General features: G+C 41.3%; 1 protein-coding gene across 1 annotated transcript in view; it reads left to right on the top strand.

Moving 5' to 3' along the window:
- RPL14 (ribosomal protein L14) overlaps window positions 1–24,761 on the top strand; it is a 264,687-nt gene that overhangs the window by 43,863 nt on the left and 196,063 nt on the right. The window lies entirely within an intron of this gene.

The following is a 24,761-nucleotide window of genomic DNA, read 5'->3' as shown; positions in this document are numbered from 1 at the left end:
CGGAACTTTGGCACTTTTCCTGCCGGTGTCACGTGCGATGACCGGACAATGCAGTGGGCGGGGGCTTCCCCCAAGACCCCCGCTGGTCCTGGCGGCCCGGGCCGCGGGATCCCCCGCCGGTGTCTGCCCAGCCCTGTAACTGAGACTCGAGCGGCCCGTGCCTTGGTGCGTTTATTTAGAGCAGGAGACGGGCTGGCGTGAAGCTGCGCTTTCCGTCTCTCCAGCGTTCTGAGAACAATTCTGGAAGTCCTTGTTTCTGGTGCCTTTGACCCGAGGCGAGTGCTGGGTGTACGGGAAAAGCTAGCTGGCAAGGCGACTCAGTGCACCCTGAGCAGAAGTGGGAATCATTGAAAAGGAGGGGGTGAGACTTTCCTGGAAAGTGGAATATCCTTTGTCCGTAGCCTTCTGCGGTGTTGGGCTCCGTTTCAAAACGACCAACAGCCGTTGAACCCGTGTGTGTTGAGACCACCGGAAGAGGAAATTTTTGGTGTTGTCACAAAAAGGTGTTAAGTACAAAGATGTGTGATGTATCTGTTAGAGAAATGTGGCAGAGGAAGGTGGATCAGCCAGGAAGCATTTCTGATTGTGGAGGAAATAAGAAAAGAAGCTTTAAAACCTGTTGAATTTATTTGTAGTATACACAAGAGGCTAGTATAGAGCTGGTTTTCAGTTTCAGTTTTCAAATTAGTGTAGTTCGAAAGGGAAGTGCTGGGCTCAATCCTGTTATTTCTCTTTCTAAATAGAATTATTATTTAAAAAGTTTTCCTGTATAAATGAAATCTTGTGACTTTCTGGGTTTGGAATGACTTTTGTCTTTTTTTCTTGGAAAAAAAAATACTTTTGACCACCAGAGACGTCTCTGGTACCACGGTGGCTGTTCCCATAATTTAATTACATTAGGAAATAATGCAGAGGTATTACGCCCAGGATAGTAGATTGAAGTTGACAATTACTGTATTTCTGTCAGGAGTTGTAGGTGTAAAGTAGGAGTTTAAAAGGACAGTACTTTATCAAGTTAATCTTTTTTCAAGTTTTTTGATTCTGATTAGAAAGAGGCTTCCATTATGACAATTTCACTGTCTAGCTGGAGTGGTTTAATAGACATTAAATTACATTCCGAGTCCAAAAGTTTAGAAACATAGCAAAATTGGGGAATTAAAACGGAGGGTACTGAACCAACTTGGGCCGTGGAAAAACCGTCAAAGCAGAGGATCACCCCCTTCTTCCTTCCCACCCCCTCTCTTGTGTGGGACTTTTGGGTAATTGGGGTTAGGCGGAGAATTGTGGTTGCTTTCGGTAAGGAACTTGCATGCCTGCCTGTGAAGGGAAGATAGAGTTCTGGGGATAACTTTAGTTTTAAGAATAACTGTTGGAAAATGAAAGGTCTCCTGACAGTGACCCATCCTACTTGCTAAAGGATTGTTGGTGGAACTAAGGCAACAAAATGTTGCTCCCATGTCTTGGAAATGGGTTCATTATAGATGAGTCTTCCTTAATTTGCTAGAATGCATATGTTAATAGTATTTGTATAATGGAATGTTACTGATCATTTAGTTGAACTGGTAATCAGATAATCAAACACTAAGCATGTATCATAGCTCAAGTTTTTCTTGACTTGTTTCTTACATCACCATAATTACCCTACCCCCTTCACCTCCAGAATGGCCATCTCTTATGACATATGAGAGTATTTTGTTAGAGAAGGAAAAAAAAATCAACACAATTGATACATTGAAAAAGTTCAAAAATACCCATAATGTGTGCCACTTAAGGACCTACTTCCAGGAAGGGGTTTTTGGGTGTGTGTGTGTGTGTGTGTGTGTGTGAGGGGGTATGTGTCTTGTCCCTCCTCATTCAAGTCTTGATTTTTATAATTTTTGTCTCATTTACCTTTGATTTTTCAATGTGTGGCTCTTTCCATTTACATTATTTTGGTCACTGCTTATGTGGTTTCTTGCCTCATCAGTTCCTGGAGATCTTTCCTTGCCTCTCTGTAGTCATCTAACATTTCCTACAGTACAGTAAGATTCTGTTACATCCATGTACCACATTATGGTTACCCATTCTTCAATTGATAGGCATCTACTTTGTTTCTAATTCTTAGCTATTAGGAAAAAAATGCTGCCTTTTTGTCCTAATGGATCAGCTTCCTTGGGGTATAAGCCCAGTAATAGAATCCATTGCTCAGAGGATATGGACATTTTAGTCCCATTAATTGTATAATTCCAAATTGCTTTCCAGAATGGTTGTAAGACTTCACAGCTCCACCAACAATGTATTAGTGGGCCTACCTTCCCACAACCCCTCCAAAAGTGAATCATTGTTGCCATTTTTGGTTATTTTTGCCTATTTGTAGGGTATGAGGTAAAAGGTCAGGATTGTTTTGATTTGCATTTCTCTTATTAATGATTTGGAACATTTTTTCATTTGGTTGTGAATACTTTGTAATTCTTTTGAGAACTGTTTTTTTATTCCTTGACCATTTAGGGAATGGCTATTAGTTTTATATAGACATTATACAAACATATTGGATACCAAACCTTTATCAGGGGTATTTAAGGCAGATGTTTTTTTTCCCATTTGACCACTTCCCTTCTTATCCTGGATGCATTAATATGGTCTGTGCAGAAACTTTTCTGTTTCAAGTAATCAGTTACCTATTTTATCTTTTGTACTTGCCTTTATCTCTTACCCAAGGCTGTGAAAAGTATACAATCAGTTTCTCTTCTAAATTTTGTATGGTATGATCTTTAATATTAAGGTCACATATCCTTGTGTATTGTGGAGTACACTGGTTAAGGTGTTGGTGTAAATCTAATTTCCGCCAGACTGCTTTCCAGTTTTTCCACCAGCTTTTATTGAATAAGGAGTTTTTCCCCTTCCTACTTTGTTTTCCCCTTTATCAAACACCAGGTTATTGAGTTTTCTTGTTTTTTAATCTCCCTTGCCTAGTTTGTTTCATTGATCCGGTCTCTCTGCTTAGTCTATACCAGATGGTCTTGATGATAGTATAACCTTTTTTTTCTTTTTAGAGGGGGGAAGGTAGGGCAATTGGGGTGAAGTGACTTGCCCAAGGTCACATGGCTAGTATTTTTGTGTTAAGTGTCTGAGACCTGGTTTGAACTCAGGTCCTCCTGACTCGGGGGTGGTGCTCTGTTCATTTCAACACCTAGCCGCCCCAGTGAAATGTGTGCTGGCACTCTGTGCTAAACCGAAAGGCAAGGAAAACAATTCTTGACCTCAGGAGAGCTTCCCTTTTAAGGGAAGAGACAACACATGTGGATGTATATACTATACATACATAAAGAATTCATACAAATTGAAGTAGTGGAGGGGGCAGGGCAAGTTGTCTGAGGCTTCATGAGGAAGGTGTCCTTTGAGCCTCATCCTGAAGGAAACCAGGGATTTCTAGTGGCAGAGGCTGAAGGGATATGCCTTCATTCAAAGCTACTGAGGCTGGAGAAGGGCTTTGTATGCCAAGAAGAGAAGGGGCTTATGTCTATCCTAGGGAGGCAGCAAGTTCAGCAACAGAGTAGTGGGGCCCCAAGGCAAAAGCTAAAGCGGCCTTAGAGCGCTCTGGAGTCAGGCACTTAACCTCTTTTTGTCTCAGTTTCCTAAACTGTAAAGTGGGGATGGTAACAGCACCTCCTTCCCAGGCTTGTTATGAGGATCAGATGAAATAATTTGTGAAGTCCTTGGCACGGTGCCTGGCACAGTAGGTGCTATATTCCCTCCATCCCTCCCTGCCATAAAGGAGGAAAGTCATTTTGGCAGCTGTGAGGAGGATGGTTGGAGAGGGAGAAACTTTTCAAATAGACTTACTGAAAATGTGTGGTCGATAGCTTATTGACCAGAAGCGGAAGAGATCTTTCTGAGCTAGTACAAACTCACACCACAGAATATGTGTAAGCAGCTTTAGACTTCCCAGGATTGTATTAGGTTATGAACAAGTATTAATATGTGAAGTAAGCTTTAGTTAAAGTTTACCCTGGGCCTGAGGAAAAATGCTGTAGGTGAGGAAGACTTCAATTACCTCAAAGTATTAAATTTTGTAAAATGTTTTGTAGCCATAAAGTACCCAAGAAATTCAGGCTGTTAAATCTGTTATGATTCCATAATAGAGTGTGAATCCATACAGCCTTTCAAAGGGGCCTGGAACCTGAATCTTACTTCTTTTTGACTTTTATAATCTTTGGCAACCTCCTATTACCAGGACCTCCCTTAATTTTCTGTTGAGGACAGAAAGAAAAATGGACCTACAGGAATTTTCATTACACTGAGGAGTGCTGGACCCAGTTTTGCATGGACTCTTGACTGAGGGCAGGTGCAGAGTCAAGTCTCAGAGCCTTGAAGATAACTGCTAGTTCAGCAGTTTTTCTTCACTCTTCCTTCCCATTTTACCCAGATGAAGCTGAGACCCTGGGATTACACAGGTTACATAGCTAATCAGTGAAAGCTGGACTGGGAACCCAGGGCTCCTGTTCTACTCTGTCATCTGAGTAATTCTCCCTGTTAGATGGATTTGGGAGGTGTAGTGGAATCAGAGCAGGCCTGGGCCTCCAGATGCCCTGAGTTCAAGGCCAACTTCTCACACATATTGGTCATGTGACCATGGCCATCAGTCACTAGGCTTTCTCTGCACCTGGAATTCTTAAAGAAACCTGGGGTTATAGAGCTTTTAAAATAAATATTCCAATAGAATTGGTTTCCTTGTCAGTCCTATGGCATGTTGCTTCAAAAATGATGACACCTAATGGTCCATAGGCTTGGCCAGACAGCCAGACTGGTCCAGAACATATAAAAAAAAAAAAAAGGCTGCTTTATATTGGTGAGATCACAGGCCTAGCCACTCCCACTCCCACCACACCCCCCCCCCCTTTCCCCAAGAATTCAGTGGGGTTCTGCCTAAAAGTAGAGAAATGAAATAAAGAATCTTTTTTCTCTTTCCAGTTTATGGGGCAGATTCTACCAAAATGGATAACTTTTTGGATTATTAGATGGGGAGGCAGGACCCTGGGCATTTAAATCACTTAACCTTATTGGGCCTCAGTTTACATATCTATAAAAAGAGAACATTGGCTAGTTTGTCTAAATCACTTCTAGCTCTTAATATTTATGTTTCTAAGTTATAAGCCAAAACTGTTCAGGAACTGATAGACAGAAGAGGTAAAACTGATTTTCTCTTGTTATGTCATCTTTATCCCATATGAAACTCATGTGAAACCCATTATGAGTATGAGATTTATAATGTGAATAATTGCAGCTTCTGCAGTTCACATTCAGGCTTAAAAGAGAAGGAAATTCAAATAGATTTTTCAGAGCAGTCACTTTGTGATTAGTTGGGAGCTTGCTTGGGCAAGTTAGCCAAACAGCATGGCTTAGAATCTCCTCTACCAAGAGTTACCAAAGAATCCTTATTCTTAAAACTTAGCAGTTTAAAATGGAATCTGTATATCCAGACAGATTGGTCTCTTTTAATCGTTGAGATGCATTTTTATAGGATCATAATTTCCTTCCTATTATTGAACTGCTCATCACTTGTGAGGGAGCTCTTGGGACAGGCTAGCCCAGGCTTCACTATTCTGACATCTGGCACCTCAGACTGCAGAGCAAGGAGAAAGCTGCTTCAGCACACACTTGTGAAGAGCCTACTATGGGCAAAACATGACCCATACACAAGTTCCCAAGGAGTCTTTATCTTTAAATTATTTTCTTTAGGTAGCAGTGTTGTCAGGGGCACTCTGTCCCCCGTCAATGTCAGAGTTTTTGCTTTTAGAAATTTCTGTAATAAGATATAATCCTATGTAATATAATGAAGTGGTTTTTCACAGGCTGCTTCAGCAACTCCACAGAAAGCACAGTTTCTGCAGCCAATCTCCTGTCACCCCCACCCCACCTCTACTTAGGGGAAAGGGGAGGGTTTTGTCATTGATGCACAGATAGTTAGACCCTACTATGCCAGGCATTCTGCTCAGCTAAAGGCTTTTCAAGAGAATGTTTTAGATAACTAACTTAATTTTTCAATGTTTCTATGAAGATCAATGACTTGATATATATTGATCTGCTTACCAGATGAGATTTCAAAGTGGCTTAATGATCCAGAAGGAAGTATGGAGGCAATTTTAATACAGCAAAGCCCTTGACTCAGTTATGTTATTGAGTGAACAGTGTTTATTCCTGAGATCTAAGTTTTCAATGTTCATATGTCTAAATTGACATTGTAGATGGATCTTATCTATTAACACATGCAGTCTCTAATGGATTGTATATCTTTCACAGTTAAGTACTTAAAAATTAAAGTGTAGTTTAAATATCGAACAAGTATAGATTTTATCTTATTCTTTTGCATGAATTTGTTGGTTAAATTTGTATTTTAGAATTTCTGTGTCACTCACTACTTTTATAACACGTTTTCTTATGTCTGTGGATTGTCCATGAACACATTTGACCATACTGCCTGACTTTGTCTAAAACCACTTGAACTGTCCTATAGTATTGGTCAGCAAAATGAAAGAATATAAACAAATCAGGCTTCTTACACAGGACCCAGCCATAACTCTTTCTTTCTTCCATGACTGTAAAGTACAGACAAAGTTTGGTCAGCTTTTGGTTTTTATTTTTTGGATGTTTTTACTTCTCTCTAAAATGAGCTCTATGACAATTCAAAATTTTAATTAAAAAAATGTATTATGGAGTAATAACCTACTTTTGTGGAATTTGCAGTGATTTGAACATAGTGTTTTTAATGCTTTGAGAAATAATTTTCAATCCATCTGTTATACAGATAGTATGCTTTTTTTTAAACAAGCCTTTTCCCATCAGCTGAATTTTTATATTTTAAATATTTGCTGAAACAGAAGTTTATTGCTGTATTATACAGATTAATATTTGCTTTATGCAAATAATAAACATGGTGTTCAGTCTAGACCAGGGATTGGGAACCTGCAGCCTCGAGACCATGGGTGATCCTCTAGGTCCTCAAGTGCTGCCTGGATTAGGGTTAGACCTAGAGGACCACCCTTGACCTCAAGGCTGCAGGTTCCCCACTCCTGGTCTGGATTGATTACAAATTACAACAGTTAGAGGGAAGATTGTGTGAAGATTTCCATAATCTAATTCTGAGAGGGCATATTTGTGCTTCTAGCCCTTTGGCACAAATGTATTTAAATACAGTTAATAAAAGTCTTACTATTTGACTTTTTAAAATAGTTCTTAGGGTAATGATGTGGGAGAGGTGAGTTTTAGTTTTGATCAAGTGCTTCATGACTGTCCAGAAGAGTTTCTTCAAAGGAAGGTGGGTTACAACCTCTTAAAGTAATGTTGGCATTCACCAAGTGATAAGGCTTTGCAGCTGTTTAGGCCTGTGGCTCTTAAGTATTTTTGCACCTCCTGAGACAACTTGGTTGGTCATTCCCCGGACACTCGATGAGTCCTGTAAAAGAATTTCAAACCGAGAATCTTTCCATAACTAAATGTTGGCTTCCTGCTTCTCTTCCCATTGAAAAGATTCAAAGTATTTTGGAGATCTGTCAACATTTGTCCTTCCCAGAAATATTTTAGCTATTTCTGTGTAGCAGTTAACCAATAAAATCCAACAATATTTAAGTGTCTAGTTAAAAATATTTATGATAGGAGTGGCTCAAAGCACCAGCCCTGGAGTCAGGACCTGAGTTCAAATTTGACCTCAGGCACTTAACACAAAAACCTAGCTCTGTGACCTTGGGCAAGTCACTTAACCCCAATTGCCCTCAAAAAAAAAAAAAACCCAAGAATATTTATGATAGCACAGATAATACAAGTTACTATTTATCAGCATGATAAATAGGTCACCTGACAAATGGACAGGACCATCACTTAGCAAATATTTAATGAAATTTTGGATAATCAAATTTGTGTCAGAAAAAATGTTATTTTCTGTTATGTGGAGCTCAAAAATAGAGACATTTCTGTTAGAGAAAGTTCTATATCCATTAATGCCTTCTTGGAGATCTTTTGGGAATTGAAGTATCACATGTCATTGAGTTATTCAGATACCATAATTTCACTCAATAATAAATTTTCACTCCCTTATTCTGATTTCTGAATCCACCATTTGGATCAACTCTTTTCTTCAAGGTTTACCAATGCTCCCAACTGCTAAATCTCATTGCCTTTCCAAGACTACCTTCTACTTCTGTACAGCTCTTGGTTCTGTGAACTCCCCTTTCTCTACCTCTTCTTTGCCTACTTTTCTAACCACTTCTCATCTTTTCTGGGTTATGTCATCTGTGTCCTGACTCCTTAGTCTGGATGCCCCCACTAGGGCCTTTTTCTTTTCACTTCTTTCTAGGTGATTCATTAGCTCTTCTGAGTTCCATTATCTCTCAGCAAATAAGTCCTAGATGTATATATCCAGACCTGATTTCTTCCCTGAACTCTATCCTTGGATGTTCTACCAAGCTCAACATGTTTGAAATAGAACTGATCTTTCCCCCCAAAAAACCCTCTTTCTTTCCTTCAAGCTTATCTGCTCCTGTTGAGTTACCACCACCACTCTTGAGGTCACTCAGGTTCACTACCTTGACTTTTCCTATTCCCTGACTCACCATATCCAAATCCTTTGGCATCAGTGCCTTTCTCCTGCCATATGGCAGATTCCCTTATCACCTTTCCTCTTTCCAATGGCAGCACAGCCTCCTTTCTTCTAGACTGTTCCCCTTCTAATCCATCTTACATAAAGTAGCCAAAAACTAGTTTCCCAAATCCCTGATCTGATTTCTTTTCCCTTATCAAAAAACATTGCTGGCTCTCTAAATATAAAACACAAATTTCTCTTGTCCCAGCATTTAAAGCCCTCCAAAAATACGGTCCCATTCTGCTTTTTCAACCTTATTTCCTGTTACTCCCACTCTAGCACAGTGCATTCCAGACAAACTTGTCTACTAGTTATTCCTTGAACAACTCAGTGCATTCATTCACCCAGGCCTGGAATGCATTCTGGGCTCACCTCCAATGAGAAGTATTTGGTCTTAGTTATCAGTGCCTTCTCCCTCTGCAAGTTATTTATTTAGCTGTGGGCTTTTTTTCCTCCCAAGCAGAATGCAAGTTTCTCCAGGGCAGGGACTATTTCTTACTTTGCTTTCTTTCCTTCTCTCTCCACTTTGTACCTAGACCATTCCGTTGCATATAGGCAGCCTTTAATACCTTGAAAAGTTTTGCTTTTTTAAAAAAATATATGCATAATAGAATTTTGAAGCAGTTGGTGTAAGAAATAGTCCCTCTTTACAGATGAGGAAACTTAGACCCACAGAAGTGGTGATTTTGTTTACCCAGTTAGAAAGTGGCCTGAGACTGACTGCCAGTCATGTGACTACAGCTTGTAGTATTGTAGAATGTATTCATATAAACTAAATAAGACTAAAGGCATTACCTTCTCTTCTTAAACAGTACGCTGAACATGATTTAACCTAGTTTTGGTGAATCGTTTTCATGATCATCGATGTGCTGCCATATAGTGGTATCTTTAAGGATGGTGAAGGTGTTTGTAGATTGAGGTGCTTATTGAGGTTTTATCTGCACTTTGTGTCTTAAGAAGGATCTAGGTTCTGTCCCTCATGGTCAGCTGCCAGGACTTTTAGGTATTAACCCTCTTTTTTTTAAACAACCTCTTATGATTTGATTCTTCTAAACTTCTGTGGGCTGAAAAACTCAATAAACAAGGTTGTTAGTAGCAATAACTGAAAAAAAATTGAAGTATGATTATGGGAATTGAGGATGGTGCAGAAAAAAGTTCATTTAATTTCATGTTTTGTGGCTGCCTTTTTTGTTTCCTGCTGTATTCCAAATGCAGACAAATACCTAATGCCACAAATTGGTTCTGTGGAAATATGACATGGAGTGGTTCCATAATTAGACTACATTTCTTTCTCTGGAGATTGATATTCCTGTGGGGGGGGGGGGTGGGGGGTGTGATGGAGTTTGGTTATGATATTAACATTGCTATTGCAAAATGACCTATATGTAGGTAAGATACTGGATTTCTGGTGTATGCCAAAGCAAATTCTTTGTGTCTGTCAACATTAAAGATGGTTTGAGAATATCATACCTGTGCTAGCAGCTTAATCCCCCCAGGGTTTTCTTCTGCCCTATTCAAAGGGGTGTCAGTAAGATTTGAGCTGAGCTCTTCCTGCATCCAGGTGTGCTGATCCTTGTGATGATAGCCAACTTACTGTGTGCCAGGTACTTTACAGTTTTCAGCACATTTGATCATCATGACAAACCTGGGAGGTTGGTGCTATTATCCCCATTTTACAGATGAGGATACAGAGGCAGACAGAAGTTTAGTGACTTGCCCAGGGTCTCACAGCCAGAAAGTGTCTGAGGCTAGATTTGGACTCATCTTTCTGACTCCACGTCCAGTGATCTTCTCCATTGTGCCACTTAGCTGCTCAGAGCAGTCGTATCTTGCAGCCAGGAATTTGGTGCCCCATCGTCCCTCCAGCCTCAATTTAAGTCACTTAGACATTTTTCTTTAAAAGTGACACATAAGGGACATTTGGTTTTTAGCCTAGAGTGGCTGACTTAGCCCTCCTCCCAAATCCTTGTATGCCTCCATCTTGAGTGTCTTGATTTGTTTGCATCCAACATTTTAGAGCAGCTTTGAGAGATCTTATTTGTTGGAGATTTCAGAGAAACTGTACAAGTGACCATTCAGGTCACTTCAGTTTGGGGATTACTTTATTTCCTCTACTACTAGTTAGTTAATCCTTGATTACATAGTAAAGAGAAACAAGATGGTTCGAACCTAACCTGAGGCTCCATTTTTAGCCAACTGCTTTTATTCGCCAAGACCTTTTATAATTTACTTAATGGAAATATCCCTGGACTTGAAGTCAAAAGATACAGGTTGGAGACCTGACTCTTCCCTTGAATTCCCTAGGGACAGAGGGAGGGAGGGTACTATTTACTGTACTAGCCACGTTCTTGTGGCTCCTTTCTCATCTTTCTAATTCCTTTTTCCTCTCTCCCCCTTTCCTTGTGTGAGGATCAGCTAAGAATATAGGAGAAAGTTCTACGTAGTTAGAAAACTTGATGGGAATGTAAGTGGATGTTACTCATCAGTCGGCAGCTTTCACTGGAATCACCTTTTTTCTCCCTCTGCATCTGATGCAGATGCTAATAGGAAAAATACAGACAGAAGGAGAAGCAAGAGATTTGTATCATGAGTCCCTGGAAAATTGAAAGTTGGCTAGAAATGGGATTTGGAGAACTGAAATTTGGGGCTGTTTAAAGTACGATATTGTGTTGTTGTCGTGATTAAAATTTTATGAACTGCTATAGCTGTAGATGCTGTAGGCTAGTTGGTATAGCTTTATGAATTTCCTAAATATTTAAAAGCAGGCTGGCAGCAGTGGAAAGAAGCCTGCTTTCTGGAGTCTGAGGACACCAGGGTTTGAATCCCTTCTCTAATGCACTAACTTTTCAGAGCCTCTAGCAGGTGGGCTGCACTGTGTCCAGTTAGCCCCAGAGCCACTATGGGAAGCCTTTAGGGGATCCCCACAGTCCCTGCTTGTGCTTTCTGCCTTTTGGATACTTCATTGCATCTCTGCAGCTTGGCTAGGAAAGGTTACTTGCAAATTAATATTCCATAAAGGGGGGAGGGGGAACTGAGTTTCCACAGTGATTCTATGGATGTAGCTCATTTTCACTCTTTCTGTCTTGCCTCATTACCAACAAGTACAGTTACTGAAGTGAACATTTGCTCTATATTATTCGAAGCACCTAAAGATTTTCACAGCACTTTTATATATCTTATTTGATCTTTATACCTACCCTGTAAAGTAGGTGCTATTATTATCTCCATTTTACAGTTGGGGAGACTGAGGCTCAGAAGAAGTTAATTGACTTGCTCAGGGTCATACACCTAATAAGTTTGAATACTCAGGTCTAAATGACTCCAGTTCAGCACTCTCTCCATTGTAATGACTCTTTGAAGCCTAGACTAGCAGTCCATGTGTTTAATTGAACTCTTGCTCTCCTAGAAAACTTAATTTTTTTACTTGATCTAGATGCAAGAACAATCACATTCTTGTAGATGGTAATTGTCACTTTTGGTCACATAGCTATCTAAATCTTTAATGAACGGATAGAACTTGGTCTACTTGTCACTAGCAGTTACTAAGTCACTACCATGCCAGAACTAGGCTAAATGTTAGGGAGGCAAAGAAAGGCAGAAAACAATCCCTGCTCTCAAGGAGCTCATAGTCTAATGGGGGAGACAATGGAAAACACCTGTATTCAGACAAGGCATGTACAGGGTACGTTGGGGGTGGCCCCAGAGGGCAGAGGGAAGGGCACTAAAATTAAGGAGGAATGGGAAAGGCTTCTTGTAGAAGCTTGGACTTTAACTGGCCCTTGAAAGAAGCCAGGAAAGTCCAGAGGGGCAAATGAAGGGGAGGGAGTGGGATGGGCCAGAAGCCAGTGAAAATGCTTGGAGGTGGGAGTCCTGGAACCGAAAGGCTAGTCCTTCATGGATTGATGACTATGTGGGAGGGGCTGGCTGACAGCTGTGTTTGAGAAGACTTGGAATGGTAGGGGGAGGCTAGGATGTGAATGAGGAGGTAAGAAGCCTGGAAAGGTAGGGAGGAGCCAAAAACTAAACAGAGTTATATTGATCCATTGGCATTAATGGAATGGGGTGGGGTGGGGGTTGACATAGACTTATCTTTAGAAGACCGTTGATGGGGGCGGACAGAGAACCCTACCCTATTTCAGGGTATGTAGCGAGGAGTAGAGGATGGTCAGGTAAGGTGTGGGCCTGGGTGCCTGGAATATTCGCTGGTAGCCTAGTCTACGGTAACAGGGCAGTTAGCAAGAAGGGAGGCTTCGAGGTGGTGAAACAAGTTCACTTTTGGATTATGTTCATTTTAAGATGTTTCGGAGATCTCCAGTTTGAGATTCTTAAAAGGCAGCGCAGCTGGAGATAGAAGAGCTGGGCAAGTCAGTAGCTGATGAGATCACCAAGAGAATTAGTATGAAGGGAGAAGAGGGCCCATGACAGCCCTGTTACTGGGAGGGACTTGGTTGAAGATCCAGCAAAGGAAACAGGCTTGGGTCAGTCCGACAGCTCAGAGGACAAGCAGAGAGAATGGAGTAGCCAGGAGAAGGGATCTGCTGCCTTAGGGTCTTGTTTTACAGACCAGCCTTGGGCAGGGGCTCCTTTGGTTTCTGGGGGCATTGAAGTGAGGGTGAGGTTCGGGAGATTGGTGGCTGCTTCTGCCCTTCTTCCTCCCTTCTTCCACTGCCCACACCAGTTACCCTCGAGCTGTATCCTTGTAATAACCCTTGCTCTGCATCCTTGTTAACATGTGGTGTTTGTGGAATTTAATAGGGACCTCATTCCAACTCAAGGCCAGAAGAATTGGAGTTGGCTCTTCACTTTTTGCCTTCTGATAACCAAGACTTGAACAAGAATAGGTTTTGTCTGTCCTTGGCAGCTCTGCTGACTAAATAGCAACTTATTCAAGAAGACTGTCTCTTGGGGAAGGAAGAATGCAGTTGGTTCACTAGGCCTGCCTGCCTTTAGTGGCACTCACCTCCATGCCAGAGGGGACCTTAGTATCTCTGTCCTTGAGGTTGGAATCAACACTTCGGAACTGAGTTGTTAACATTTTGTCCTATCATAAAACCGTTTGGGCATTATCTCACAGCAAACAATTTTACTTGACAAAAACGACCAGAGGAAAAATCATTGCATTGAGTAATTTGTTGTAATGGTTCATAACTCTTGGCCATCTAAATAGTCAGAATTTCCAAACTAAAGCAAACCAAGAAGGAAGGTATGGTTCCTCCCCATTTACTGAGGTTGTCCACTTGCAAATTTTAAAAGCATGATTTGGTTTTTGTACCAGAAATTTGGTTACAATTTAAATAGAAACATCCTTTTGATTTGTAAAATAGGGCTGCACCTTGTGTGAAAGTCAGAGATGTGCTCACTGAAACCCTCTGCATTGGGATTGTATTTTGTTTTAAAAAAAAATTCTCTAAATCATTCATAGCATGGAAAACTACTGCTAGGTATAGGCAGTAATTATTAAAATATAATTAAAAACTAATAGAGACTTAAAATAACCTGGCATCGTTCAGAGCTCACATGAAGAGGCCAAGCTTGTCAGGGGCCTTTGGGCACACCTTTTCTTCTTTGGGGTGGGGGTGAACCTTGGACAACTCTCTGATCTCTAAGGGAAGAGATGAACACTCGGGATGTATTGGAACACAACCTTAGTAGGGAAGTTTATGTGAGAAAAAGGAGTCCAAATTGTCAAGTCTGGTCACTATTTAGTTACTTTAAAAGGCCCCTCAGGAGAGAGGGAACATTGGTACAACACTACGTTTTGACAAGATGATGACTTAAGCAATCACAGTATTTCTGAGAAGTTGTTTGGTTGTCCAGTTTTTGCTACTGAGGTTCTTCCAGGGTCTTTAAAATAAGATTTGGCATTTGTAGGAATTTGTCTTGTACGTCTGAACTTGCGTGGGGGTTTACCTAAAGTGTGGCATATGCCAGAAGGTTTGAACCTTAGATGTGAAAATCCCATGTGGGTTCCTTCTTGGTACAGTGTTCCAAGGAGAGATCCGATATCTGGCTTGTTTATCTTAAATTTAAAACTTGGCACTTTTGGTAATAATTGAAAATATACTGTATATTCACACATGATAGATTTCTTAACTTCCGTTCCGATCCTCAAGAAAGGGAGAGTGAAGTGGGGAAACTTTTCAGAATTGCATGCTAATTCTTTTTACTGTGCTCCTTCATTAGATACTTATACTTTGTTGAAAACAGTAATTGCCCCTATCACCAGCTATGAAATTTTCAACAGAAAAAGTTATCAACATATTTTCATAATTCATTACTTAGTAATTCTAATGAGGCAAAGCCAGAATAAGTGGCATTCAGAGATGAAGGAAACAGTGAGCCTAGTCAGCTCTCAGCTGGTTGGGGGAATCAGTTACAGCCTCAGTGAAAACAAAAGGACTTGGGGCAGCTAGGTGACAGTGAATAGAGCACTGGCCCTGGAGCCAGGAGGACTTGAGTTCAAATCCGGCCTCAGACACTTAACACTAGCCATGTGACCTTGGTCAAGTCACTTAACCCCAATTGCCCTGCCCTCCCCCCTCCAAAAATGAAAAAGAAAAGGACTTGGATAAGCTACTTGAGCCTTATTTCCCTCCATACCCAGTATTCCATTTCTATGGAATAGAAAAAGCTGACCAGACTTTCTAGGGTGAATTTGGAGTGACCAAACACAGCCTGGGAGCAGAAACAGGAACATCTGCCCCATTGCCGAAGAGGCCTCCACTTTTGGTTTGGAGTGCAGTGAGAATTTGTATGGGGTTTCCTCCTCCTTTTCTACCACTGCTACCTATATTCTCCCTGGAGCCAGTAGTTCTGTGGTAAGTATTTCAACCAAATCCAACTGGCAGGTTTTTTGGCCTCCTGATGTTGTTAACCTCTCATACCTCAGTGAAAACTTTGTAGACTACACCCCCTGTAGTCCCTGTGGTTTCTCAAGTCCTGGATGTGTCTGTGTCAGTGTCTGTGAGGGGGGGGAGTATGAGTGTGTGGAGCTCCCTGCCCCCGCCCCCCAGGTCCTCTCCCTCCTGCATACTGTGTCCCATGGCACCCAGTGTGCCATGTTTTTACAGTGATGTCTTTATCATGTTCCCTTTTCTTCTCTCAGCTATTTCTCATTTTAAAAAATAATTAAGTAGGAGGTGACTTTGATCTCTTCCCTCTACAAAATTTAAACTCTTTTCCAGGTTTGGTTTGTTTTTGTGTATTTTTTTTTGACCAGTTTGTTTATAAAGTGTGCATTTTAAAGCCCTTTTTTCCCCTCCTTGGAGAACCTTAGATGAAATATTCTTCATCATGGGGCTGCTATCCCCATTCATTTGCTCTCTTAATTCCATGTTTCCTCAACAGATTTTGTGTTGCTTTGATTCTATTTCAAGTCTCCAGACTATTCAAGTTTTGTATGTACTTTGGGGAGAGGGAGAATGTGATTTATTAGCAAACTCTGATCTGAATGATACTTTGTCCCCTCCAGTCTGGCAGTTTTTCTTATCACTGGGACCTGTGTATTTCGCAAAGATGGGAACAAAGCAAAGGCCTAAGACGCATTCAGATTACACTGGAATCCTTAAAAAGCAATCTTCACTTGTAGCTATTGTAGTGCCCACAGGTCATTTTCTGATATTGTTGAAAGTTAGAAACAAAGTTCCATAGACTGCTTTCTGTCTAGCCTTGCTTATTCTGTCATTTTTATCTTTTAAGATTCCGGGCTTTATAATGACAACATTTTAAAAGTAATAGTTAAGGGGCAGCTAGGTGGCTAGGTGGCACAGTGAATAGAGCACCGGCCCTGGAGTCAGGAGGACTTGAGTTCAAATCCTGCCTCCGACACTTAACACTAACCAGGTGATCTTAGGCAAGTCACTTAATCCCACTTGCCCTGCCTTTCCCCTCCAAAAAAAAAGTTCATATTTTGAATACAACAGAGTTGGATCAGAGCCTGAAAAGGAGACTGAGGCTCAGAAGGTGATCAGCAGTAGGCTGAAGAGTGCATGAATGTCCTATTCAAGTGTATGTGTGGAAGGGGTGAACTAGATTCAGATTTTTGAGTTCTAATTAGTCCAACTCTGCCCCAGGTTTAATGATTAATGCAGTCATTGGTAGTATTTTGGCTAGCCTTTAAGTCAGAAATTGAGTCTTTTCTGTATTATTGAACGCCTTTGAAATTTTTTAAAAACCCTTTGACCATTTTCAGAGAAACAATACAATAATTGTAATTATATTGAAATACATTTATGAAAATATTTTTACAAAACAAAGTTAAGAACTCCTGATTTAATTTATAAACCATAAGAAAAATTCATTATTAGTGGTTTGAGTTAATTTTAGAGTCAAGAAAAAAATCAGCCCATACCCCCTTTTAATACATTGGTTTAATTGGACAGAAATGTAACTTGGCTTATCAGTATATGTCTGTTTGCTTCTCCCTTCCCCCTTTGTGAAGGCAAAGGCACAGTCATGTGCTTATCCCTGTGTGAGGATAAGGGCAGCTCAAGTATTTATGTCTTTGGTTCAACTACCTGACCTTGTAGAATTATACAATTCAGAGACTTAGAAATCATCTAATCAAATACCTTCATTTGATGAATGAAGAGAGATTAAGTGACTTACCCCCTCAGAGCTAAGAATCTAGACCGAGGTCCAGTTTCTAAAGCCTATTAGTTTTTTATATCATAATATGTTAGTCTTTTATATCACATTGCCTTATTACTATCCCCTTTCCATCCAAAATAAATGTTCCCATGGTATGATAGTAACAAATTTACATAATTCATCCCATCAGATTTAATCTTCATACTTGTAAATAGTTTGATGGTTGTCATAGGGAAGGTAGGATCTTCACCTGAGATTGTGTATCTACCAATCAGTCAGTCCTTCAGTAGGTCCCAGAGGAATTCCGGAGCTCAGAGACTCGGGGCTCCAGGGAGACCTTTCTTATGTACGGTGCCCTTTAAATCCCCCACCAGAGGTCTGCCCCTGTGATTGGGACCCTGGATTAGAGATATTCCTTCCCTGTTCAGCCTATGTGGCCACTTGCAGAGGTCTAGAAAAAAGCATGTGTTTTCTACCAATTGTCTTGGATTTATTCTGTATATTCTTGTTACTTGTCTCCTGGGGACAGAAACTTTTTGTTTTTCTGTCTGCTGTGCCTGTAACAGTGCTTGGCTCATAGTGGTTAATGAATTGATTTGATGTTACTTCCCTGCCACCCCATTTCATCATTCACAATGTGCTGTCATCCACTTATCCTCTCAGTTGTATTTTTGGGTGAAGTTCTGTGGCATTGTAGGAAAGGGTTTTGAAGTCAAAGGCCCTGGGGTCAGGCTGTGATTGTGCTGCTCACCAATCTGCATGATCTGACTTTGGCCAGGCATGGAATTATGGGCCTCCCCTTACTCAGAGTGCCTTCTGTACAACTCAGTGACCATCAAATTCAGTTCCTCATGAAAACACAAAGCTACCTGTGAGGTAAATGAAAAAGACTGAAATGATGCTGAATCCAGAGAAATGAGGAGGAAACCATTATTTTTCCTCTTGGCAGGAGAGATCTATGGAGGATGATGCTTGTATTATCAGGTGGTTAGTTTCTTGGTTGGATTTTTCTTAACTTGTTACAAGGAAAAATTCCATTTTGGTGGAGGGTTTTTACTCAGAAAAGATCATGTTTATAGTCATAAAGGTTGACAGTATGGGAGAGAACAAATACTTTGCTGTTCACAAGGTAGTGGTGTTTTTTAATGAGTTGGAGTAGATGAAATAATCCAGCCAAAGATCCTAGGGGTTGGGGAGGCCAGTGAGTAGGTACCAAGTTTCATATGTTTTTTCTGATATTCAAAACTTTGTTTCTTCTGGAACAGTAATATTCCATTTCATTAACATACTACTGCAGTTTTTTAGTTGTTCCTCAATTAATACCTGGGTAATTTGTTGCTAACTTTTTGCTGCCCAAAATAGTGCTGCTTGGGATCACTTCCTTGGCCTCAGTTGTTAAAAGGATTTGAAGGAATGGGCTTCTGTCCAGGGTTGAGTAATTTTGGATCTTGAGATTGTCAGGAAAAAGGGCTGCATAACCCGAACCTAGGGAACTGAAATACACAGCAGTGGTTGTATTTAGTGGTAGAAGGAGAAGCTTTACCCTTGCAGTCTGGCCCTTGTGAGGCCTGGACTCAGTTGGAAAAGGAGTTCATCCCATCTCAAGCTTGGAACTATGAATCAAGACCTTCTGGGGAATGGGGGAAGGTGTCCTAGGACCCATGATTGGCAGTACCCCCCACCCCCACCCCAGGCGGTGCATTTCCTCCCCTCCCAGCTGCCATTGGCCCAGAATTTCCCTTATTTGCCGACACTTCTGAGGTGAAGTGACTTGTCCTAGGCAGGATGACAGTTCATTGAGGTCTTTCTGACCACGTGATTGACTGGCACAGCATCCATTTAAACTAATTATAATGGAGGTTTTTGGTGTTGCAATGCAAATCCCAATTCTGTTAAACAAAAATATAACATTTATTGCCTCTTTGGTGCAAGGTCCTATGCTAGGGACAAAGGATGCAAAAACAAGCCTTAGAAAATGGTGAATATGTTTGCAAACAAGTCTGGTCTGAGGTGGAATGTGATCATGGCAGAAGGGTAAACAGTGAAAAAGCAGGCTTCCCTGAAGGGAGGGACGAGGAGGAGCAGGGAGTGATCTGCACAATGCCTTGCACTTGGTGCCTTGGAGCCCAGCGGGGCCTGCACAGGATCTCATCCCAGGCATGGAGTGTGTCCCTGTGCCAGACTCTCCGCTTTTGCCATCTTCTACAGGAAACCTCCTTTCCCTCATCAGTCTGTTGGCTTCCTTTTAATTCTTCCCTTCCTGTCCTGTAGTCCACAGCTTGTTTGAGCTCCGCAAGGGCAGGGGCTGTACTCTTTTTGTATCCCCAGAACTTAGCACATAGTAGGATGTTTATTGGCTTCCCTCCTTTCAGACAGGCAAGAGAAGAGGACAGAATGGGCTGAGAAAATAGCTGGGGCTGTCCTTTGCCTCTTTGTATCCCCATTGCTTAGCACAGCTCCTGGCACATAGTAGGCTCTCAATAAATGTTTATTTACTGATAAGGAAATTTTTTTCTTTAGAAAAACTTAAGTTTGTATATTTTGTTTCTTACATTGGCAATAATGGGTGCTTAATAAAATTCCTGTTTGGTGTCTGAGGTGGTAACTGAATTGCCATTTTTCTGAGTGATACAAAACAAGGTTTGTTTTGATTTGTATTCCTCTTATTAGTGGTTTGGAGTGGTTTGCTTGTCAGTGGCTGTTCTACGAATTGTCCCTTCATATCCTTGAACCACTCTCCACTGGTGACTGGCTTTTGGGCTTAGGTATTTCTTCCCTACTCTAGCATTTCTTCTCCAGGCAGCTTTTCTTTCCCCAGGTCTTGTCTTCATTACATTCCAATGGCTTCCTGTTGCCTCTAGAAACTCTGGTTTCGATTTAAAGCCTTCGGCCTCCTCTTCCTCAAACACTGCTCTCCACCCACCATCTTTGTGTCTTTGCACTGGCCAACTCCTGTGCACCACATAAGGACTCCTTGTCTCCTAATAGGTCTTCTTCAACCTCGAGTACTTCAGCCCCCAGCTAGTCATCCTCTCCCTTTCTGCCTACCTGGTATTTAACTAAATTGTATTTATTTTGCCTTCACTATACTTATTACTTGGGACAGCTAGGTGGCACCATGGATGGAAAGCTTCTCTTCCTGAATTCATATCTGGTCCCAGAGACTTACATGCTGTGATTCTGGGCAAGTCACTTCACCCTGCTTGCCTCAATTTCCTGATATGTAAAATGAACTGGAGAAGGAAATGGCAAACCACTCCAGTATCTTTGCCAAGAAAGAAAGACCCCAGATGGGTCATGAGTCAGATGTGACTGGCGTGTGTGTGTGTGTGTGTGTGTGTGTGTGTGTGTGTGTGTGTGTGTGTGTGTAAGACTTCTCCATCCAATACCTACTTCAGTGCCTAACATATAGTAAGAAGTCTTTTTGTTGATTGAAGCAGGGAAGGGCGGGCAGGCTAAGGTATTAGGAAATAGCTGTTAGAGTCCCTTTTATCTGCAACCAGGGGAAGTTAAAGGGGCGTGGGGAGTGTCCAATGAAACAAGATTGGAAAGGTAGATTTGGGGTCATTGTGGGATCATTCTCTAAGTAATAGGGAGTCACTGAAGTTTTTTGAGCAGAAGAATGAGATTATCAGACTTATTTGAATTATTTTTATATGATCATTTAATAAAGTAGACAACTTTTTAAAAGGAAGTTTGTAATAAGTGTAGAATGTGCTTTGAAAACCTTTTTAAAATGTATGGCTGCCAAAGGAAGCAAGCTAATGAAGAGGGAAAGTGCTTATGAGTGCTTCCCTGGGGCAGCTGGGGTATTTCCTTTGACAGAAAGGACTGCCGGGGTTGCAGTATTGAACACCCTCCAGCTTGCAGAGTTTTGTTTTTTTTTTGAGGGGAAGGGTAGGACAGTTGGGGTGAAGTGACTTGCCCAAGGTCACACGGCTAGTTTTTTTGAGTTAAGTGTCTGAGGCCGGATTTGCAGAGGTTTTGAAAACCCAAGATCACCTTCTGCTCCTGCTTGAAATGTCCAGGTAGAACTTTGGTGGAGGATGTCAGTAAATAGTAATAGTATTTTCCTGGTAGATGTTTTGAAGTTTTGTTTTGATCTTGTATACTACATTTTAATATTTATTTTCCCTTCTATAAGCCTGACATTCCATTTGATTTCCTGCCTTCTGGGGCTCTCTCTGTCCACCTCACCACCATTTGCCTGGGCTTTGCAGAGAAGGCAGTAGGGTTAATGAGGGTACTAGAAATCTGGGGGGTGTTTAAGGGGAACTGAGAAGTAGATGAGAAAACTGAGGCCCAGAGAAGTATTGAGGGATGGACCATAGCAACTTGTGAGACATTGCAGTGGTTCTGCTCCACCACCCCCGCAAGAAGATGGGTGGCTGGAGGAGCAGGGCAGGGCTGGGCCTGATTTCAGGGAAGGCTTTCTAGCAGCTCCTAAGAGGTGGGCTAGGCTCTCCAGCTATGTCATTCCCTTTGGGTAGAGGCCTGGAAACCAGGCAGGCCTCTCACTTTGGTATAGATGGCAGCCTCTGAGCATCCACCCAGCTTTGGGACTCTTATTTTGGGGGCCAGAGGGGGATCTACTTCAGAATGCTCCTGCCTTGATGGCAGCCCAGGTAGAAATCCCTGGGACCGGAGTGAAGGTGTAGTAGGCCATACCTTGTTGAACTTGGAGCACCTGTGAATTTTCCAGGAACTGGAACAAGGATAGTTGTATGCTGAAGTTGTTAAAAAGGAAAAGAAGTAATGATCCTGGAAGTTTTCACCCAGTAAACTAGATTTTATACCTGAAAATATTCTAGAATAACAACCACAAAAATCACATTCCTAGAACAAATGATTACTTTTAGATGAGGACAGATAATATCTAAGGTCTGGTCTTAGAGGGCCAGGAGCTCTAGAGGGAAGCAGCAGCAATTACTTTGTGTTTCAATAAAATAGTAAATTTATTTACTGTTTAAAATGGTTTTGTAAACCTTTTGTTTATGCCTACCTAATTATCTGATCAGATTTATTGAGAATTAATTATTAGAATAAGATTATCAACCCATAGATGCTAAGGTTAAAGTGAGAGGTCAGTGCAGTGTGGACTTTAGGAACCTGGAGTTCAGGGAGTGTGGTCCGGCCTTTGCCCCCTGGAGGGAGAAGCCTCTGAGACACATGGAAGCTGTGCAACTGCCCCTGCATGGCTGCTTCAGAGCTCCTGGCCTGCAGATTGTAGGGGGACCAAGTGACAAGTCTGACGGGTAATCACTCTTGCTTTAACCTCCTTGGATCTGGATCACTGTCTAGGGTGGAGGTCCTACGGTATATGACCGGTTTGCCAGAGCCAGTGGAAGCTTCAGAGAGGGCAGCCAATAGCTCCAGCAGCTGAGAAAACCCCAGCTATTGGGACAAAGTTCCCCTCTCTGGTAGCAGAATTCTCCTCTGGTAAAAAGCTCAAAAACCAAGTAATTGAATGGCAACATGAACAAGCAAAGGAAGCAAAGCAAGCACAGCAGTCTGACTTTGGATTCCTTTTTTGGGGACAAAAACAATCAAAGCATGTGACAGGAGGAAGACATTGAAGTCAGAACTCCTGCACCAAAAGCTTCCAAGAAAAATGTGAGCTGGTTACAGGCCATAGAATAGCTTAAGAAGGATTTTGAAAACCAAATAAGAGAAATGGAGAAAAATTTGGAAAGAAAAATGAGAATGATCCAAAAAAAATTATGAAAGTCAACAGCCTGACTGAAGAAAATAACACCTTAAAAAACAGACTAACTGAAATGGCAAAAGAGGCTCAAGAAGAATGCCTTAAAAAGCTGAATTTGCCAGATGGAAAAAGAATCTCAAAAGCTCACTGAGGAGAATCATTCCTTCAGAATTAGTTTGGAGCAAATAGAAGCTAGTGACTTTATGAGAAATTAAGATACTATTAAACAGATCCAAACAAATGAAAGAATAGAAGACCATGAAATATCTCATTGGAAAAACCACTGACCTGGAAAGTAGATCCAGGAGAGATAATTTAAAAATTATTGGACTGCCTGAAAGCCATGATCAAAAAAACAACCTAGAAATCATCCTCCAAGAAATTCTCAGGGAAAATTGCCCTGATGTTTTAGAACCAGAGGGCAAAATAGAGGTTGAAAGAATGCACCGATCACCCTCTGAAAAAAGATCTCAAAAAGAAAACTCCTAGGAATATTTTAGCCAGGTTCTGGAGTTCCCAGATCAAGGAGAAAATATTACAAGCAGCTAGAAAAAAACAATTTGAATATTGTGGAAACACAATCAGTATAACCCAGGATCCGGCAGCTTCTACACTGAGGGATGGAAGGGCTTAGAATATGATATTCCAGAGGTCAAAGGAGCTGGGATTAAAACCAAGAATCACCTACCAGGCAAAACTGAGTATCATGTTTCAGGGGAAAATATGGTCATTCAGTGGAATAGAGGACTTTCAAGCATTCATGATGAAAAAATCAGAGTTGAATAGAAAATTTGACCTTCAGATACAAGAAGCAAGAGAAGCATGAGAAGGCAAACAGGGAAAAGAAATCATAAGGAACTTACCAAAGTTGACCTATTAACTAACATTCCTACATGGAACAACCATAATTGCAACTTATGAAACTTTTCTCAGTATGAGAATAGTTCAAGGGAATAGAAATATATATATGTGTGTGTCTCTGTGTATACGTACACATATATGTCTATATAGGAAGGTATATGGGTGTATGAATACATATGTGAGTACCGTGTTTCCCCGATAATAAGACACTGTCTTATTATTATTATTTTTTTTTTTTGGACAGAAAAACACCAGAGGGCTTATTTTCAGGGGAGGGCTTATTTTAATGAACATTGACAGCAATTTTAATAAACAGGTAAATATGAACAAAAAAATGGTACCTTTATTCAATAAGCAAATCACTGGGGAAGAACAGGATGATGCGCTCATTGCTGCAGCGCTGATTGGATGCAGCTCTGAGCGCGGCATGCGTTTCAGCAGGGGGAGGGACAGTACATACAGAGGGTACCATAATGTAGCGCAGGGGATCACCTTCACTACAGTAGCAATCTCAATAGGGCTTATTTTCGGGGTAGGGCTTATTTTCGGGATAGGTCTTATTATCAGGGAAACACGGTATGTGTATATGTATGTGTACAGGTATGCATAGACAGAGGGCACAGAACCAATTTAATAGGAAGGGATGATACTTAAAAGTGTGAAATTAAGAGGTATGAGAAGAGATGGGGAGAGACAGAATGGGATAAATTCTCATAGAAGATGCAAGGGGAAATGGTTACAATGGAGGGGAAGAACAGGAGGGTGAAAGGGAATGAGTTAGCCTAACTCTCATTGAATTTGGCTTAGGGAGGGAATGGCACACTAAATAGGGTATCTCACCCTACAGGAGAGTAGTGGGGAAGGGGATGAGAGAGGGAGGATGATAAAGGGAAGGCAGATTGTGGGGGAGGGAAGTTGGAGGCATCCATTTTTGAAAAGGGACAGGATCAAAGTAGAGAATAGAACAAGAGGGGGTGGGATAGGATGGAGGGA

This window comes from Petaurus breviceps, unplaced genomic scaffold, assembly GCF_028583685.1.
Source record: "Petaurus breviceps papuanus isolate PSGF00001 unplaced genomic scaffold, PetGlider_PUasm1.0 185, whole genome shotgun sequence".
NCBI classification, from domain to species: Eukaryota; Metazoa; Chordata; class Mammalia; order Diprotodontia; family Petauridae; genus Petaurus; species Petaurus breviceps.
This window is presented reverse-complemented; position numbering and strand designations above follow the sequence as displayed.